Source organism: Octopus sinensis, linkage group LG9 (genome assembly GCF_006345805.1).
Source record: "Octopus sinensis linkage group LG9, ASM634580v1, whole genome shotgun sequence".
NCBI classification, from domain to species: Eukaryota; Metazoa; Mollusca; class Cephalopoda; order Octopoda; family Octopodidae; genus Octopus; species Octopus sinensis.
In genome coordinates this window covers 71,648,053-71,670,552 of record NC_043005.1, presented here as the reverse complement: position 1 = coordinate 71,670,552, position 22,500 = coordinate 71,648,053, and positions in this window count along the sequence as shown.

Genomic DNA, 22,500 nt, shown 5'->3' with positions numbered 1-22,500 from the left:
TATTAACATATGTATTTACTTGCGTATCAGTTTTTTATATCTCCCTTTGTGTACGTATCTACATGCATGAGTATGCATGCTATGTAAGTGTGTATGCATGTGTGTATATTCTAATAATATTCATAGCAGAAATGGAAATATTCACACACACACACACACCACAACAACCCATACACACATGCACACACCCGTGCATGCACACACACAGGCATGCACACAGATTCTCAAACACATGCATATATACATACATACACTAGTATATAATCTTACATAAAGAAGACTTTTTTTTTTTAAATGAATAAAAATCTATATGAATTTATGCATGAATCTAAAATCTAATTTTTTCACCACTAAATTATTAAAATTCAGACAGCTATGAAAACATATAGATTTCAGCAGATAGATTTTTGTGTAAAAAGACTGTAAAATCATTAAATGTGCTCATTGTGTTCATATTTTGATCATGACCATTGTTGCTGCTGCTGCTGCTGTTGAAGATATTGTTGCTGTTGTTGTTGCTGTGCCTCATGATAGGCCTGAATGAGTAGACCTATGATCAAAGGCACTCAAGTTGTGATCATTCAGTTTGTGTTTAACATATATAATATAAGCAGAACTATAATTTTTCAAATACAGTTGCCCTCTGTTTCCCACATTTCAAACATTCCTGAGTAATTTGAGGGAATCTGGCTAGTATTACTAGCAACATATGTGTGTGAGTATGTATAGATATGTGTGTGTGTATATATATATATATACCCTTGGTCACCAGTAGTTCAAGATACCCGAAGAAACCATGTATTTCAGGAATCTGTGGTCCAATTTATGCAAAACATTCATTATTGTGTGTGTATTCACATTTCAACAGTACCTTACTTTCAAAGAATTTTCCCCATTATATGCCGGTTTGGCTATTTATAAAGGTACCCCAAAAAACCATGTATCTCAGTAATCCATAGTTCGATTTACACAAAACTTGCTTTATTCCATATGAATTCACATCCAATTCATGACGTCACTGCTTTTGTCTCTTTCCGTCTGTATCACCAGACGCTCATCTCTCCGAGTGTCCAATTCCTGATCACCCCTGCTTCTGTATCTTTTGCTCTGTTCTGCCAGATGCTCAGTCCTTGCTTTATCAGTCTCATCGATCTTTCTATTTGTATGCCTGTCCTGATCTTGGGTAAATATTTCATAAAGGACCCGTTCATACAGGATTTTTGTGAGAGAATTTCGAGTATTTTTCCACAGGTATTTTTCAAGTGTATTCAATGATTCTCATCTCCAAACCCACTGCAAGCAACTTTCTTCCAGAAAAGAATGAGGGGAAGGGCTGTAAGACCTTGGAGTTTCCCACCAACAGAGTTTTGTTTTGTGTTTTTTTTCTTTTCCAAAGTTATTTCACATGCTTTCAATGAATGTGACATCAAAATCACGTGTAAATGGCTCCTTGCCCCACAAAAATACATTTTGCCTACATATGGCAAACCCAAAAGTGGAGCCTCTTTTAAAAGTTCCACCCAGGGTGAACTGTGCCCTACCACCCCCACCTAGCTATGCTAGTGCAAAGACCCCACACATACCCTATGCACAAGCAAACATACACACACAAATATACATACAACAGGCTTCTACTCAGTTTCTGTCAATGAAATTTACTCACAAGGCATTGGTTGACCCAGGGCTATAGTAGAAGACACTTATCTAAGGTGCTGTGCTGTGAGACTGAACTTGAAACCACATGGCTTCAAAGCAAGCTTCTAAACTGCACAGCCAAGCCTACACCAAAACGATTGTTAACATTTTTCTTCAGATATCTGGGGCTAAAAACATCAACTCCCTATTTTTAAAATCGTAGGAGTGTTACTTAAGTGAGATTAGTGTTCTATTGAGCAAGCTGAAGAAATGTGCAAAATTTCCTTTGGTAGTTCCAGTTCTAATATCAGACTGCTCTTAGAATACCAGACATCAAAAGCAGATAATTATTAATTGTGACCTTGGTAGCATTAAGTTGTCTTGGAAATAAATATCATACCCTTTCCTGCCTGGATCAGGTCACAATGTATTTTGGGATATTCGATATATCAACAACACATTTCAGATTGAGGAAATGGATGAGAGAAAAATGACAAGTAGCTGTTTCTGTTGCTTAATCTCACATCAGAATTGGTTAAGCAAACTTCTAATAAGACAATCCATTCATGACCATCATGAAGTTTTTCTTAAATAGCTACAGTGCATCAAGAGCCAATTCATATGATGTGCTATTTTCCCTGCAAAGATTGTAGGGTAAGGATTAAAGGAAAATTGGTTGTTATTTCTAGCAGATTAGATAGATTATGGGTTAGGAGGCTTTTTAGTATGAGGGGCTAATTTCAAGTATGTAAGATTGAAACTGGTATATTTGGATTGAGAAAAATAGATAATCTTTGATTTTAGGAATTCATAAATGAGCATTCAAAAACATGTCTGGCCATGAGGAAATATGACCTTGCCTGGAAACAGATGAGAGTTGATGATAAGAAGGGCATCTGGCTGAAGAAAATCGACTTCAATAAAGTCTATTCCACAGTTACAAGTATAGAAAGTGTACATTGAAATGATGATGATGATGATGATGAACATGTGAGACAGAAAAAGGATCAATATGTATATATCTATCTATATAAATGCACATATCCTTCTATATCATTTCTACCATTGATATGAATGCTCTACACATGTACACATACATATATGCATCTGTATACATGCATATATATATAATATATATATATATATATATATAGAGAGAGAGAGAGAGAGGTAGGTAGGTATGTATGTATATACACATGTACAGATATATGTATTTTAGTTATATATATATATCTATCTAAAGTATTGTATTAAACTAAAAATAAGCTTCATTTATGAACAAAGAAATCTAGCTAAAACTGTGTTTCTACTTCACACGCACAATGTATGATATTATTATTATTATTATTATTATTAACTTATTATTATGGTACCAATTCTAGACAGACTAGCTTTCAGAATTTGAAATTGACTGAACTCAAATGAATTTGAATTTCTCTGGCACCATTAAAGTCTATACAGAATTCTAAGACGTTGAGTTTGATTGAGGAGTGCAATGATAAAAGGCATAATTTTAAATCAATCTCTGGTGGTATATATTGAATATTTCTAAATATTGTATAACAACTGGTGGAAAAAATAAAATAATGAAATAAATGTATATAATAGTAAAATGAAAAAAAATTGCCAAAATAAAAATATAAAGCAAATAATTCTTATTAATTAGGTAGAAAATTAAAATCTATATTGAGAATTGTAAGAAACTAGTGTGAACTTAATTGAAATTTGAAATATTATCAAATACATGATGAAACAGGGAATTGGTAGCAAATTACTAATTTTTTAATTGGCTTTTTTTTTTTTTAGTAATATAATAAGCTTTGAAGTTCCTATTTTCATGAAGAGAATTTTGGTTGCAAAAGAAATTGGATGAAGTTTAAAAATCAAATATAATTTATTTGTTTTTATGTATAGTGGGAGGAAATAATTCTTCCATTTGACCTTCTGAAGTTTCTCGACCTGCTACAAATAGCAGCTAAATTTCATTTGTTTTGCACTGTTCTTCATTAAGAAAAGAAAGTAATACAATATCGAAGTAATGTGACTATGGGTTTTCCCAGGTACTTTTTTAAGTCACTTTAAATAAAACCCTTGATTCAATAACACTGTGTAAAAACACTATACTTGGAATGACCAATTTTAAATTCTATTGGAATTTACTCATAATGTATTGGAATATTATATGTATACCATTCTGCCTAAATAATGGATCTACAAATTCAATATCCTTACATATCTCACATCTATTTTCATTCATCCACCTCACTGTCTATTTCGAATCTTATCTAAATTAACTATTGCTTAACCATCTTCTCACATCATCTCCGATGAACGGATATAATAAATATCCTAGAAACAGCTGTAAGACCTATTTATAAATGTTCTAAAATCTACACAGCTTTGGTTTTTATCGCATTATGGAAAAAAAATTTATACATATATATATACACATATATATATTTGGCTGTGTGGTAAGTAGCTTGGTTCTGGGTTCAGTCTCACAGTGTGGCACTTTATGGAAGTGTCTTCTACTATAGCTTTGGGCCAACAAAAGTCTTGTGAGTGGATTTGGTAGATGGAAACTGAAAGAAGCCCGTCATGTGCGTGTGTGTGTGTGTGTGTGTGTCTATTACTGGCTCGGTGAGTTAAAATCCTGGGACAGTTGTAAATGGATGTCACTGTCACACAAGTGGTGTTCTTTGTTTCCAATATTCTGTGTAAACATATCTGGACATGGAGAAATATCAACTTATGTGGAGAAAGTTGAGAGTTGGTGACAGCAAGGGTGCCTGGCCATAGAAAATCTAATTCAACAGATTCTGTCTGACCCATACAAGCATGGAAATGTAAATGTTAAACTGATGATAATGATACATATACACAAACACACACACAAACACCACACACACACACACACACATGTATGTGTGTGTGTATGTTTTAAAAAAGGATCAAAGCCCCTTCTTGGGCCATAAGCTGAATGGCTGGTTTCCCAGGTTCTGTGGCACATATATTTTCCCTTTGAATGGGAAGCTGCTCCATCACTGCTTTACCCAATTTTTTTCCTGCTGAGTCAAGTGGAGCAGCATAGAAAAGTATATTGAATTTTGCTCAAGACCACAACACCCATGGCGTTGTCCAGAAATCAAAACCACAATCTCATAATCATGACCCCAACACCCTAACCACTAGGCCACACACCTCCACAAACACACACACACACACTATATATATATATGCACACACACACACACAGACACACACACATCTTAATGTATACAATGTATGTATGTTCCAAGTTACAGCTTTGCACAGTCAGAAGGTCAAAAGTTATACTATATTGTTCAGAAACTTGCTCTTTTTTGGCTTCTAACAAAATAACTGATAATATCATATATCCACTACCACTGAAATAGGCACTAGAAAAATTTACCGATTAACAAAATAATTCATTTAGAGCAATTACGCAAATTAATAACAATACTTTTTAAAGAAGAAGAGAGATTTCCGACAAAATAAAACAAAAATTGTAAGAGTATAATTTTATTTTAGGTTGTATATTTGTTTGTTCAGCAATTTTGTTGGTTTGTTATGAAGCTTGAACGATCTTCTAAATTTTGTAGCTACGACTATTGTGAATGAATGGACATTCTCAAACAAACTGATGACCATCAGCATAATCTTTAAAGCAATTATTCTAAAATAGAGTAAATTCATGCGATTATAATTGTTTCAGGTACTAATAAACTTCAGTAACGTCTAGGTACAGCCACTAACATATGAATATGTAACCATGTATGTATGTATACATACATACATATACATATATATACATAAATACACATATATATATATTATATATATATATTATATATATAATACACTCACTTATACACCTGCTTGTTGTTCTCTCACCTGTCTTTATCTTTTGTTTTTTGTAAATTTGAACTCTCTATATATTTATATATATTTATTTATATGTGTATATATATATATATATATATATATATATATATCCATGGATATATCTATATCTATATCTATCTATATCTATCTATCTATCTATCTATCTATCTATCTATCTATCTATCTATCTATCTAATCTATATCTATATCTATCTATCTATCTATCTATCTATCTATCTATTATCTATCTATCTATCTATATATATATATCCATGGATATATTATGTATGTATGTGTGTATATGTTTTTCTCTCTTGCTTCTCCTCCTTCTCTCTATGTGTACATATGTTTGTATGTATGTATTTATAAATGCTCGTTTGGCTGGATGGCTGGATGAATATAATCATTCCTCAACCAAATTACACGAACGGTCCATCTAAATTGAGATTGGATAAGATAAACTTCAATTCCTGAAATGCCAAGTTTCTTGCAAAGATCGACATCTTTAGGTATATTTGAAAGGGTATGCTCTATAATGACCATCTTTTCAAGTAATGTGACATTTCAGGAATTAAAGCTTATGTTATCCAGGTGCAATTTAGATAGACAGGTTGCGTAATTCAGATTAGTGAGATAAACCTATTCAAAGACCTCCTCTAGAGTCAACGTCATGTTGGTGCACAAAATCTTGGGAGACTTCTCTTAAGACACAAATATAAATTGACATCATCATCATCCTCCTCATCATCAATGTCATTTTAATGCTTATTTTTCTGAGCATGCTTGTGTTGGTCTGAGTTTGTTGAGGCGGATTTTTTTTTAATGCAGAATGCCCTTCCTGTCTCCAACCCCTATTTGTTTCCATGTTAGGTAATATTTTCCCCTTGGCTAGAAATATTTTTGCAGAATACTGGAAATGAGGGGAATTCTTTGTATGGCAGCAACACTTGTTTATAACTTCCACATCGTGTCAAAACAAGGAAACAGTAACCCATACGCATACACAAAAGCACACATACACACACACACACACAAACAGTAACAAACACATACATACTGATATTTATACCTACATACATACATATACAAAAGGCTTTTTGTTTTAGTTTCTGTCTCCCAAATTCATTCACAAACTTTTGGTCAGTCTGGTGTTATAGTAGAAGCAACTTGCCCAAGTAGCCATGCAGTGGGACTGAACCCTGAACCCTACACTAAGTAGTTGGGAAGTAAGCTTCTTAACCACATAGCTACATCTGCACCTCAGCCATACCCATGCCTCAGTTGTGTCTGCACCTTGTATATAAATCTAAAGCTGATCTGATGGCTCACTACGGACGCAAGTAGTCAACTGGCTGAGAATTTGTATCATCATTGATTGGAATTGATAAGAGATTTCACCGGTGCTATCATTGTCATCATCATCATCATCATCATCATCATCAACACTATTACAATATACAATCATCATCATTGGCTTAACGTCCTCTTTTCCATGCTCGCATAGGTCAGTGGGGCATTCATTGAGACAGATTTTTCTATGGCTTGGTGCCATAGAGAAATCAAGTGGTCAAGGTGATATTTCTTGATGGCCAGAAATGTTTTCACAGAATATTGGAAATAAACGAGACTGCTTGAAATGACAGTGGCACTCATTCACAACTATAACACCATGTCAAGACAAGAGGACACAAACATACAGAAGCACAAAAATGCACACAATCACACTAATACATACACAAGCACATACACACATGCATGTGTGTGTGTTGAGGTGTAACTTCATATACTGAGTCTCTTATCAGCTCATGCTTATGTTTCTGTATATTTAATTTTACTCATGGTAGAAGAGACTTGTCCAAGGTGGATTACCAACCAGATTTGTTTTGGGATTTACATGATTACAATACAAATTCTCACCCACACAGTTAATCCTGTATCCATGAAGTAAAATCGACATAAAATGTTGTTAATAAAAATTTTGTCCAATTCCAAATATTAATTACAAATCGGAGAAACAGTATAGGCATTTGCCTTTAACTGAAGTCAAATATACGAAAATTCAAAGCTTAGAGAACACCTTTACATACACACATGCACATGCACACACACACGCGCGCGCACCACACACACACACACCACACACACACACACACACACACACACACACACACAAGACCTAATGCTTTTAGTGAAGTGGTTCTTTTGCAGTAGGGTTTATCTAATCTACTGAACCATGAAACGATGAATAGATTGGGGGCCCTGTAGAAAGAAAAACAAAAATGTTATGGGCACTGGCCATAAGAATATCTATGGCATAAAAATAAAAATGAAAATAAAAATATACGACTGTTCAAGTCCATAGCCTGCCAGACTATAAGAGAGATCAATCAGATAATGGAGAATATTTATTTGTGATAGTATCTCAGACATCAGTTTTATTTCTAGACTATCATCAGATCATTAATAATCATATTGCATTCCTCACTGTCTTTCTAACTCCATTTGCGAGTTGGATGTGGTGACTATTTGCATGAGTCACAGGGACTCATAAAAAACTAATATTTTTTCTCTAGATTTCATAGTTATGTAGGTCAGAAATAGTTCTTGTTTTGGATAGAAGTGCTATTCCATTGCAGACTTAGCTATCAGAAGCAAGTTGATAGTTTCTATCAATGGTTAAGTGACTTGAAGTATAGAGAATTCTGGAGTTTTCATTGAGAGATACTGCATGAACAACTATAGTTTGCTTGACTATTTAACAGAGAATTCTCACAGCATTGGGTGTTACCGGAACTGGAGCAAAGATGATCAAAAACTTTTACAATGCTAGCCTTCCTTTACATTAAAATATGTACAATGAAAAGAGAGGCGAGTTTATTGCTTCAAGTATCAAAGACTTAGTGTTTGAAGTCTGTTTTGTTTGTGTGTATTGCTGGGTTTAAATCTTTCAGAAGACTAAGCCTGCACAGGAAGCAAGCAGAGTTGCGAAGGAAGCACAATGAGAAAAAAGAAACAAAGAGAGAAACAGCAAGAAAGTGGAAGAAAGAAAGAGAGTAAGATTAGCTCCAGAGAGCTCTGATGTAATATGGAGATCTACTGTTACTTGCCTGTGTCGCAGTTAGATTTACTGCCAATCCTTGTGACCTAACACTCTAATATTTTTTTGGAAGCCAAGACTGACGATGTAGCCAACGTTCTCCAGCAAGAGAAGCATTATTGTACACTGATGCTGGTGGAAGTCTAACACATCTGAAGGACAATCTCAGGTGCTGAAGCTGATAAACAGCAACAACAACAACAACAACAACTACAAACAACTGCATCAAGAACAGCGACAAGAACAGCAGCAACTTGGCAATGTTCCTGCCTCCATGTGATGCCAGATGAAAGTACAAAGTTCCTTTGAAAGGAACAAACAAGCCAAAACAGTTAATATGGAAATATTGGAATAAGTGGTATCATCGAGGTATTAATATTCACGTGAAGTATAAAAGTATTGGAACACCACCAACTCCTACATTACACTACATATGCAATATCTAGGCACGATGTTGCCGCAGAATAACATAAATAAAGAATGAAATACCAAAAAAAAAAAAAAAGAATTATGGAGCAAAGTAAAAGAAAAGTTCTTTGACTCAAAGCAGCCTAAACTCAATATTTTATCTGTCATTCTTCCATAAAACTGTTTACAATAACAGTAGATGTGAACTTATGAACCATGTTCTGCTGGTTAAACTTGGACAATTCATCTCCCCAACTTAATAGTGTAGCAAAGATCCAATTGTATGTGTCCACGTGGAAGCTTGTTGTATGTGTGTGTGTATATATATATTATATATATATATATATATATATGTATCTATATGTATATGTGTATATATATATATATATATGTATACAAATATATATGTATATATATATATGTATACAAATATGTATATGTTATATATATATATATATATATATTATATATATATATATATATATTGTATATGTATACAAATGAGTATATATATATATTGTCTATGCATACAAATATATATACATTGTATATGCATACAAATATATATACATGTATATGCATACAAAATATTATACATTGTATATGTGTACAAATAAGTATATATACATTGTATATGCATACAAATATATATACATTGTATATGCATACAAATATATATACATTGTATATGCATACAAATATATATACATTGTATATGTGTACAAATAAGTATATATACATTGTATATGCATACAAATATATATACATTGTATATGCATACAAATATATATACATTGTATATGCATACAAATATATATACATTGTATATGTGTACAAATAAGTATATATACATTGTATATGCATACAAATATATATACATTGTATATGCATACAAATATATATACATTGTATATGCATACAAATATATATACATTGTATATGCGTACAAATAAGTATATATATATTGTTTATGCATACAAATATATATACATTGTATATGCATACAAATATATATACATTGTATATGCGTACAAATATATATACATTGTATATGCATACAAATATATATACATTGTATATGCGTACAAATATATATACATTGTATATGCATACAAATATATATACATTGTATATGCATACAAAAAAATATATATACATATATATATGTATGTATGTATGGTATATGTATACAGCTATATAATATATATGTGTTTGTGTGTGTGTGTGTGTGTGTATATGTATGTGTGTGTGTGTATAAAGTCGTCATTGGTTATATTCCGTTTGCAAACATACCAAAGTACATTTTAATATACTCCATATATGGACTCCCTCGGTTCTAATATTAGAATTTCAATAAACTTCACAATATCATTGTTATTTGCCTTACTTTATACATATATAAATATGCACTGGTGGATGGGGGTGGAGAATGGTGGGGGATGCTAAATGTTCTTGTTCCTGTTGTTGCAAATGCTACAGTTGTTTGTTTATCGCTTGACGAATGACAAAAGGCAAGAAAAACAAGAATATTAACCTTTCACCCCTCTCTCTTCTTCATCTCTTTCTAATTCTCCCCCCCATTGCTTCCCTTATTTCTTCATCCCTTTCTTTCATACTCTCTTCTCCTCTCTTTCTTCTTCCATTCTTCCTTCTTCCATTCTTCCTTTCTCAGTCTGTCTTGTTCTTTCTATTATTCTTTCTCTCTCAACTTACTCTCTCTTTCATACTATCATACATCCATTATATCCTTGCAAACACACAAATATCTTTTCTGTTTTTCTTCCTCTCTTTTTCAACCACATACACTCTCTCTCTATTGTTATATCCTTTATTCTCTTGCTCCTTTATTCTCTTGTTCCTTTATTCTCTTGTTCCTTTATTTTCACCATTTTTCTCTCTTTTCTATCCTTCCTCACACACCTCCCTCTTCCAATATCAATCTTTTTCTCTACTCCCTCATAAATTCCACCATTATTTACCTCTTTACTTAATCCTCTTTATCTTACCTCTTCTTATAACTCCTTTCCTTCTTATCAGTCCCTTCCTTAATCTCCCTCCTATCACTACCCCTCACCCCATCTCTCTTATTCCTTTCACATTACCCTATGACATGCCAATCACCTAGGAGACGGCTTCTGTTATAACATAGTAACCAAAATCTTCTTGCAAAGACACCAACTTCAAAAGGAAATAACACACACAAGGTCATGCAATCCTAAATAGTTCTTCAATAAGACAGGATGGCCATGGATGGAATGCTTTTGATCAGAGGTCTGTTTGATTAGGGTTCACCTGGAGCAAACAAATATACACAGAGGTAGGTGGTTAAGAAGTTCTTGATTTTGGGTTCAATCCCTCTATACAGCACCATGGGCAAGTGTCTTTTGCTAGAGTTTCATGCTGACCCATAGATTATCATTATCGTTTAACGTCTGCTTTCCATGCTGGCATGTGTTGGATGGTTTGGCTGAAAACCAGTAAGCCGGCAGGGGCTGCACCAGGTTCCAATCTGATTTGGCAAGGTTTCTACAGCTGGATGCCCTTCCTAATGTCAACCACTCCAAGAGCATATTGTGTAAGACTGAGAGATTGAGTCTGATGTACACACTACTCTTTCTCACTGTATATAAAAAACAGAACTTTTTCTAATCTAGCTTCTGTATAGGCTATCATCAAATTTGATAGGCAAACTATCATATCTATCTATCTAATCTATATATCTATCTATCTATCTAATCTATCTATCTATCTATCTATCTATCTATCTATCTATCTATCTATCTATCTATCTATCTATCTATCTATCTATCTATCTATCTATCTATCTATCTATCTATCTATCTATCTAATCTATCTATCTATCTATCTATCTATCTATCTATCTAATCTATCTATCTAATTTATCTATCTATCTGTCTATTTATCTGTCTATCTATCTAATCTATCTATCAGACTATCTGTCCGTCTATCAGTCTATCTGTCTGTCTATCAGTCTATCTGTCTGTCTCTCAGTCTGTCTATCAGTCTATCTCTCTGTCTATCAGGCTATCTGTCTATCTATCAGTATATCTGTCTATCTATCAGTCTATCTGTCTGTCTATCAGTCTATCTGTCTGTCTATCTATCTATCTATCTATCTATCTATCTATCTATCTATCTATCTATCTATCTATCTATCTATCTATCTATCTATTTAGAGAGAGGTGAAAGAGAGAGAGAGAGAGAGAGAGAGAGAAAGAATGTAATCAGATAATGGATGTTTATACATTTTATTCCAGTAAGGTTACACATGTTTCTGCTAAAACTGGAAAAACCTAGTTCCCTTGTGCTATAATCCCATTTATCAGTTGATCCATAACTGATTGATTGAAAGAAATGAAGAACGGACTTGCTCCTTTATCTTCTTCAGAGCTGCAACATAGTGGCTGCCAAGTAAGAAATTTGACCAAAAGAACTCTGTGTGTATGTGTGTGTATGTGTGTGTGTATGTGTTAGATAAAATTCTTTTCTGAAACAGTGAAACTTGAAAGAAATAAAACTATAAATTACAGTGTGTAAATATTGGCTTTAAAACCCTTTAATGTAATAAATATTTTATACACACACACATACACACACACACACACACATATTTAACCGGTTTCACATTTGTTGATTTTCAAAATTGTATTTTATGTGGAGCTATGGAGAAAGCTGTATTTATATCATCATCATTATCAGGATCATCATCATCATCATCAACTAGTGTTTTAAATCCAGGTTTTGTCCCAGTTAACAGAGGTGGCCAGATCTACCTCAATGCCATAGCAACTGCCCTCACAGCATCTCGCCATCTTGCCTGGTTTTGGGCGTCCTCCTTTTTTCAAACCAACCCTACCTATCTTCTCCTGCACCTGTCCCCTCCACTTGTTCCTCAGTCTACCTGAATTTCATGCTCCATTTACCTCAAATGCAATCACCCTCCTCAGAACATGCTCTTCATTCCTCCTCAACACATACCCATACCACCTCACTCCATTCACCCTCACCAACCATTCCACCGATTCCTCCAGCCCCAGCATACCAATCAAATCCTTAGTCCTCCTCTTATCAAACAGCTTCACCCCCACACATTTCTCTCACCAAGCACACATAAATTAAACACACACACACACAAATGCACTGGACTCCACTATGCACTCTGACACTTTATATATCTCCTTATCCAAACAACCTTCACAAGGCACTCCATGTCAACTGATTCTCTGCTACTGCTCCAACTCTCTAAATCAGATGGAATTTACTTTTAATAAATCAAATGTGAAAAATAACTTGGAAAAAGAAAACAAATGCAAAACCCAAAAAAATCCATAAAAAAAAACAAAAAAAGAAATACTTTATCTTCAAAGTAAAAATGAATTACTTGGAAGAGAGAAACAATTATTGAAATTGAAGTTTGAACTTAAAAACTTTAAATACAATTACAAAGGCAACAACAGCTATAAAAACATAAACAATTTGTTTTAAATCTTTAGGTAAAAACTACAAACGGAAATTAGAATGAATTAGACTACCTATCTCTCTCTCCCTCTCTCCCTCTGTCTATCTTTCTGTCTATCTATCCATGTTGCTATCTGTCTGCTTACCCATCAATCTATCCATCCATCTGTCCATACATCCATCCATCTATCTATCTATCTATCTATCTATCTATCTATCTATCTATCTATCTATCTATGTTGCTATCTGTCTGCCTATCTGTCTATGTTGCTATCTATCTATCTATCTATCTACCTATCAATCGCTAACTCTCTCTCTCTCTCTCTGTATGTCTCTTTCTCTCTCTGTATCTCTCTGCCCCCTCTCTCTCTATGCACATGATTATGAGTGTGTACACTTACACACATATTTATACATGTATGTATAATACTTGTAGAATTACAATATTAAAAGGTGTATGTACAACCAGACTACTATTTTAATGTTCTTAGAATTTGTGTTGTGGGATTGTGCTTTGCTATGCGTATATATGCACATACACACACCATCTATCTATCTATCTACCTACCTACCTATCTATTTACCTATATATATATATTATATATATATATATATATATATATATATAGGTAAATAGATAGGTAGGTAGATATATATATATATATATATATATATATATATAATATATATATATATATATATATATATATATATATATATATATATATATATATATATATTATATATATATATATATATATATATATTATATATATATATGTATTCACTCCCATTTGCTCATATCATTTAGTCATGTTTTACATTTCAAAACCAGAAAATCTATCAGGATCATACAATGTGTATGTGTTTATGTCCCTTTGTGCTTTTATGCACGTACACATATGTGCCTATATGCGGTTGCTTGTGTGTGACAGAGAGGTAGAAAAAGACAAGAGTCTATGTTCCAACAAATTCTTACGGTTCATTGTAATTGTGGCAATAGTGGTCTTGTTAAATTGGGGAGGGATGGCAGGAGATGGAAAGGTAATGGTGGTGGTGATGGCGATAGCAGTGGTGATGGTGGTGATAGTAGTGATGGTGATGGTGGTTGTGGTGATGATGATGTGGGCGATGGTGGTGGTGGTCATGGTGATAGCAGTGATGATAGTGGTAGTGGTAGTGATGGTGGTGGTGGTGGTGGTAGTGATGGTGGTGGTGGTAGTGATAGCGGTGGTGATGGTGTTGGTGGTCACGGCGGTAGCGGCGGTGGTGGTGGTCATGGTGGTCATGGTGATAGCAGTAATGATCGCGGTGGTGGTAGTGATGGTGGTGGTGGTGGTGATGGTGGTGGTGGTGGTGGTGGTGATGGTGGTGGTTGTCATAATGGTGGTGGTGGTGGTGGTGGTGGAGGCAGCGGCGGCGGAGTGGTGATGGTGGGGGTGGATTATAGCATTCCCATTGTTTTTATTGTTGTTCATGATGTGGTGGTGGTGGTGGTGGTGATATTTGAGAGAGAAACAAAGGGGTGCTGGGGTAGAGAGATAAAAGCTTGAGTTTTTCTCTACCATAAAAAGACACAAGGAAATTTCCTACATGAAATAAGTAACTGTATTGATTTTGAATTGGACTCTTTGAAATTAAAATACAGCCAAGCGAACAGGAATATAATAACAAGGCCATAGCAGCAGTAGCAGCAGCAGCAGCAGCAGCAGTAGCAACAACAACAAAAACAACAGCAGCAGCAGTAGTAGTCATAGTAGCAGAAACAGTGGTGGTAGCGGTGGTAAATGTGCAACAAGGTTAAAAACAGTTTTGTTTAGAATAACAACCACTGTGAAGGCAAATGAAGCACAAACTTCTAGTTTTCAATAAGATGAAGTGCATTGTACAGAGTTTGTTCAAGCAAGACTCCCCAGGCTGGTTGCATGCTGCTGTTAAGATATAACAGTGTGATGTTTGTTGCTATAGACTGCTTTGCTGTCTAAAATCTGGAGCCTCTTCAAGGACATTCAAAATGCCAATTCATTTTTTTTTTTTATCAAATGGTACTCCTGTAGGCGTAGGAGTGAGTGGCTGTGTGGTAAGTGAGCTTGCTCACGAACCACATGGTTCTGGGTTCAGTCCCAGTGCGTGGCACCTTGGGCTAGTGCGTTCTACTATAGCTTCGGGCTGACCAAAGCCTTGTGAGTGGATTTGGTAGACGGAAACTGAAAGAAGCCAGTCGTATATATGTATATATATATATGTGTGTGTGTATGTGTGTATATGTTTGTGTGTCTGTATTTGTCTCCCCAACATTGCTTGACAACCGATGCTGGAAGGTTTTCGTCCCCGTAACTTAGTGGTTTGGCAAAAGAGACCGATAGAATAAGTACTAGGCTTATGAAGAGTAAGTCTTGGGGTCGATTTGCTCGACTAAAGATGGTGCTCCAGCATGGCCACAGTCAAATGACTGAAACAAGTAAAAGAGAGTAAAGAGTATACTTTTATAACAAGGATACATTTGATAGCGTTGTCTCAGATAGACAATGTCTGAAGCATTTGAAGATGGTCATACTGAAAATGTTTTTGATGACAGTTCTTCTTGATAAGAGTTAGCATAAGAATAATCTAATCCTTATCATTGTAATTTTAACATCCTTTTTTCATGCTTGCATGGGTCGGATGGAATATGTCCAGGTAGATTTTCTATGGCCTGATGACATTTCTGCCGTCAGCTCTCACATGTTTCCAATCAAATTTAATATTTCCCATGACTAGACTTGTTTCCGCAGAATATCGGAAATAAATGACTCTGCTTGTATGACAGTGACACTCATTTTACAACTATCACACTAAGACAAGGGGGACATTAGGGATTCTCAGTATAGAGGACACTTAGTAGTGCTCAAAGGATTCAAACTTAGACTCTGATGTTTTACAAGGGATCAATTCCATAAGGTCTTTAAAGGTCCTTGAAGCCAAAACTTTTTCAACAGCTTCTCATGTGTGTGTGTGCTTGAAAATATATTGGTTATTGTTTAACCACAGGTCAGCTCTAATAGGGTGGTGATTTGTTTGTATATTTAGGAACAACATTTTTGAAGATCATTTTATCTATCATTAGAAGTATCACCTGGCGTTGCTCGGGTTTGTAAGGGAAATAATTATACAAGCATTTTTAGAGAGTTACTTCCCTTATATAATAGCAAAAAAGTGCATTAAAAATGGGAAAAAATGATGGTAAATTTTTTTTTTAATCGTAGACTCATCGTAGATGTGCGCTAATATCCAGAAGGGCTCTAGGAATCTAAATCGTAAGAGACAGACACACAACTTCACTTTTATATATAAAGATTTCATCTCTGATCAAACAGGCAAACAGTGAAAAACATTCTCACCAAGACCATGTAGTGTGTTTGTTTGTTTTAAGCCATTAAACTGTGAATCGTTGAAGATTTGGCTGCTATTTCTAGAGAATCAAGTATGACATTGACCATATTTAAGATATTTAATTTGTTTATCTGCATAATTGCCGCTGTGTAAATATATACATACATAAGCCTTATGAGACTCTTGGCCAAGATGCCATGCTGTGGGATTGAACCTGAAATCATGGTGATTGGATGTATACATTTTACTATGCATCCACAATCAGGGTAGCTATACAATAACAATAATATGATAAAAATACAATAATACTCAAGGTTAACAATACAATAACAACAACACACGGCTGTCTTATGATCCAACTTGTTTATAGTTTTAGGTAGCAAAGGACATTTCAAAAAAACATCATCATCCTACATATTATTGATTGCTAATAATGTCACGAGGCCACACATATTGGTGTGGAGGGTATAATCAAACAAATCAATCACAATACATAAATAAATACTTTATTTTATTGACTCCAGGGCAATGAAAGGTAAAGCCGACCTTGGTGGAGTTTGAACTCAAAATATAAAGACTGTATCTAAGTAATATAATGCATTCAGTCAGATAATGTATTGGTTCTACAAATGTAACACCTAGGTGTGGCTGTGGGATAAGAAGCTTGCTTCCCAGCCACATCACTCCAGGTTCAGTTTTACTGCATGGCACTCCAGAAGTCTATTGTGTATATCATCATCATCATCGTTGAACGTCTGCTCTCCATACTAGCATGGGTTGGACGATTTGACTGAGGACTGGCAAACCAGATGGCTGCACCAGGCTCTGGTCTGATCTGGCAGAGTTTCTACAGCTGGATGCCCTTCCTAACACCAACCACTCAGAGTGTAGTGGGTGCTTTTACATGCCACCGGCACAAGGGCCAGTCAGGTGGTACTGGCAACAGCCACGCTCAAATGGTGATTTTACATGCCATCTGCACAGGAACCAGTCCAGCAGCACTGGCAACGACCTCGCTCGAATGTTTTTTCATGCGTGTATATATGTTATATATATTATTTATATTTTCTATGCATATATATGTTTGTTTGTTTGTTCCTTCTCGAGCCATGCCTGGCTCATAAGGGCTGGTTTTCCGGTTTCCTTGGCGTATAGGTTCCCCACCTGGATGCTGGTCTATTGCAGGTGAGAGAAAGTTGTGGCAAAAGAGTAAACAGAAGTTCACCATAACCTTCTGCCAGAGCCGCATGGAGCTTAGGTGTTTCACTCATAAACACACACATCACCTGGTCTGAGATTCGAAACTGTGATCCCTCGACCATAAGACCACTACTCTAACCACTAGGCTATGTGCCTCCACACATGCATATATATATATATATATATATATATATAGATAGATAGATAGATAGATAGATAGATAGATAGATAGATAGATAGATAGATAGATAGATAGATAGGTTTAAGAGACAGAATCACCCTCAAGCAACTCAATCATCATTGAATGACATTATCCACAATAAGTACATATAGAACTAAATATTAAAATTATCAAAATTAATACTTACAATTCTTATTCCAAATTATCAAAATTAATACCTTCAATTCTTATTACAAATCATATACTTTACATTATCATGGCTACACACGTTTCATGACAACATATTCTTTGATGTTGCTAAAATAGAATGTCCCTATAAATTACCATATTAAAATGATTATATTGCCAATCATTGGGTCTATCTTATATGAATTTATTTTGCTATTTACATCGTATATTAAGACATGACAAATTATATAACTAGAAGTTGTTGGAATGATTTTACTTTAGTACATAATGAACAGAAATGTGGAATAAAACTAGGAAAAACAAATGGTAGTAAAAAGAAATTTTAACTTATCTGTATGGTAACTTTCTCTCCATGAATTAAACATGGCTACCATCAATTGTATAATCCAACTTCTGGTTAATTTAATTTGTTTTTATGTTAACTTTGATAAATAATAAACTTCTATGTTGGTAAATAGGTAACTCAACATAAAATTTTAAAATAATTAAAAATATTTTGAACTAAGTAAAAGACAGTAAAATCAGTAAAAATTTAATTTTTTATTATTTCTATAATTATAATACAATTAATATATATTGATTATACTATTATCCTTAAAATTGACGTTATTCTTAAACTTGAGTTTCTAAAGAAAGATTAAAAGTTTAGAATAATATCATCTAATACTATACTATAGATTTTTATTAAGAAACTAAAATATCTGAAATTAGAAGTTAATTAGATATCATCTTACATTTATATATAAATAAGTAGATATATTCTCATAATACTAAATAATAAAAAATATGATTATACATTATATCTAATTATTATGATTAAACTTTATTTGATTTAAAATTAGGGTTTTATATATATATATATTAGGGTTTTATCTATATATATATAAATATATTAGGTTTTTATATATATATATGGATTTATATTACCATGGATTTATTTTTTCAAACATTTAAGCTCAAGTTTATACCAATACACAACTATACCAATAACTTTTTAAATAACACCTTTTTCATAAACAGCATCTCTATCAGTCAATTAACTACATGGAAATTCATCCATTTCTCTGATGAGTTGATGTACTGCCTAATAATGAGTATCAATTTGGGATTTTATGTCAAATTATGAAAATGAGTGCTCAGCACCGCATTGTTGGATATAATTTCTTTATTTGTGAATTAAGGTTACACAAATAATGTTAAGAAATGTAAAAAATTATCCTAGGATGTGTATTAATCTTTTACAAGAAGTGAAGTAATAGTGACTTCGAAGATTTAGCCTGCTACCCTTGAATCAATGCTACAAATAATTCAAAACTGTTAGTGTGTTAAACAAAATACATTCTGGCATTTATCTATGAACCTCTGCAATCTGGGTTCAAACCAGACCATGTGTCAAATTTAGCTTTTATTATTCATTTTGGGTTCATAAAACAAGTAGCAGTCAATTACTTGAGTGAATATAATTTCATTATAAGCGGAGAAAGTTTATACACAAAAGTTCAGCGCCGTGCATTTTATCTGACATTGTCCATATTCATTAGCATCATATTTTTCACTGTCTTCATAATTTTGTTGGTGAAGATTGTTTTCAGCAAGATATCATGTTTACCAGATTGAATTTCTCAAACTCTGTGATATATGCATATGCACACACACTTACACATACACACATCGCAAACACTCATGCGTCTGTATATGTAATATGTTGGAAATAAAAGTGGATTGCAATACATAGAAATATATATCACCGTCATCATCATCATCATCATCATCATCATCGTTTAACATCCACCTTTCATGCTAGCATATATATATATATACATACACACACAGACACATATATATAAATAAATACATATATATATATATATATATATATATATATATATATGTATGTATGTATGTATGCATGTATGTATGTATGTATGTATGTATTGTATAAATATGCGTGTATATATATGTGTGTGAATGTGTATCTATTTATGTATGTATGTATGTATGTATGTATGTGTGTATGTATTTACCTATCTCTATATCTATATCGATATATATATATATATATACTTTATTTAAAGCAGCAGAAAATTCAACAAAACCTGTTACTCCTATATATATATATATATATATATATATATATATATATAATAATAAATATTAGGGAATAAATCCAAATTTACACGGAAAAAATCAGATTTAGATTAAATCCAATTTATAGTAAAATATTATAAAATATTATTAGAGACAAAACCACTATTTTGCAAAACAAACAAGTCGGACTTAATCATACATAAAATTTTAATAAATAGTCAAAAAAACCGCCACTACAATTGTTACTTGTCTTGATCGACATCTTCAGGTGGACTTCCAATAAGTCAGTTTCAAATTCTTTCCTTGTTTGTTTTGCAAAATAGTGGTTTTGTCTCTAATAATATTTTATATATATATATATATTCTTCTGCTTGCTTCAGTCATTTGACTGTTTCAGAATGTAGTTTGATATTTTCAAGTGTTCCTCTGTTTTAACTCCATTCATACATCATTATATTCTTTCTCTAAACCCTATTATTCTTTCTTTGTCTGTTTTTTCCAATTTTATTGAGTTCTCTGCTAATCATTTGGCAAAAATAGAAGACCTTTTACCAAGAATATCGTTTTGTATTCAGTCTCACTGCCCAACACCTTGGGCAAATGTCTTCTACAAAGCCCAGGGCCATAAACTATCTCTTGGATTTTTGTTCTGTTTTTTTTTCTTGATATAAGTGTGCTTGTGTGTGCATGTATGTGTGTGAGTGCTTATATATAGATATAAACATAGATGAATATTGATAGATTTATGTATATGTGTGTGTATGTCTATGTTATGTGTGCATGCATGTACACATCTTTGGTTTATGTATGTCTTCTATTGCTTGACAACGTGTTAGTCTGATGACATTTTCATATCGTAATGCTTCAATGAAAGGAAACTAACAGAATTCCAGACTTCAAATATGTACTGTGGATAATCTGATCAACTAAAACACTTCAGTTGTACCTTTCCATATTCACTGTCTAATGAATGAAATATCGAAAAGAGTAGAAAATAAAGCAGGAACATATGAGGGAGTGCTGAAAAGTTTCCAGATTTGAGCATAAGAAAATACAGGAGGGTCATTTAATTGTTTTTATTCAACATACTCCCCTCAGATTCATACACTTTTTGCAGTGGTCTTTCAGCTTTACTAAGTCCTGTAAAAGAACTTGGAAGGTTGAACATCCAGCCAAGTCTTTAGAGGTCCTCAAAGCCAGGAATTTTTCAAAAGCTTTTCGTGTGTGTGTGTGTGTGTGTGTGTGTGTGTGTGTGCACTTCAAAACATAGTGATTATTGTTTAACCAGAGGTCAGCTCTGATAGAGACTAGAAAACTTTCCAGCTGTGGCTGTTTGCTTGTATGTTTAGGAAGAATATTTTTGTATTCTCATCTTTTGAAGATCGTTTTATCTACCGTTTCATCTCTGATCAAACAAGCAAACAGTGAAAAGCATTCTCACTAAGATTATGTGGCTTGTTTGTGTGTTTTAAAGACATTAAACTGTGAATCGTTGAAGATTTGGTTGCTATTTCTAGAGCATCGGGTATGACATTGACCACAGGTCTGCTTGTTCAGACATCAACAACAGCAACCCCGCCACCCCACCACAAAAATAAATAAATAGATAAATAAATAAATAAAAACACCATTCCAAGTTACAAATAGTCAAACATCAAAGGAGCTAATACCTAACTTAAAATCAATTTTTGTTGTTGTATTAAAAAGTATAATAGCCACAATGGTATAAAGAAAAAAAGATGGGAATAATGACACAGAAGTGAATATTGTTATTATTCAGAAGTGTCTGTGAATTGAATAGATTCATTGAAATGAAGCTTTTGTAAAAACGTAGATGTAAATGAAATGTTGTGGCGAACAATTTCAGTGGCCATGTGATAGGTTTGGGGTGAACACGATGTAAAAAATTCCGGAAACCTTCACAGACAAAAATGAAAAATGAATT